Genomic DNA, 290 nt, shown 5'->3' on the forward strand with positions numbered 1-290 from the left:
ACGATATCCGTACGCAGCCCAAGGCCACTGCCGCGTCCCAGCTCAGTCTTGCCGTGCATGGATAAGACAGAGAGGATAAGAAGACGTGTCCCAGGGGATTGGGGGGGGGGGAAAGACGACCCCATTGAAAGCCTCCTCTCCGGAAGTAGCCTTTCAATTTAGGTTGTAGAGTAGTTTGTGACGTGGAGTCTGGGACCTCGGATATTTCGATATGTATTTGCACAGTAAGTTGAATCATAATTGGGGTATAAGAAAGACAAGGAGCGAGCAAATCTATTATGCTATATATA

At 48.3% G+C, this 290-nt stretch overlaps 1 protein-coding gene across 1 annotated transcript in view; it reads left to right on the forward strand.

Annotated features, from left to right (window-relative positions):
* LOC119588092 overlaps positions 1-290 on the forward strand; it is a gene marked incomplete in the record, with an annotated part of 5,943 nt that overhangs the window by 1,021 nt on the left and 4,632 nt on the right.

Source organism: Penaeus monodon, chromosome 23 (assembly GCF_015228065.2).
Source record: "Penaeus monodon isolate SGIC_2016 chromosome 23, NSTDA_Pmon_1, whole genome shotgun sequence".
In the NCBI taxonomy this organism is placed as follows: domain Eukaryota; kingdom Metazoa; phylum Arthropoda; class Malacostraca; order Decapoda; family Penaeidae; genus Penaeus; species Penaeus monodon.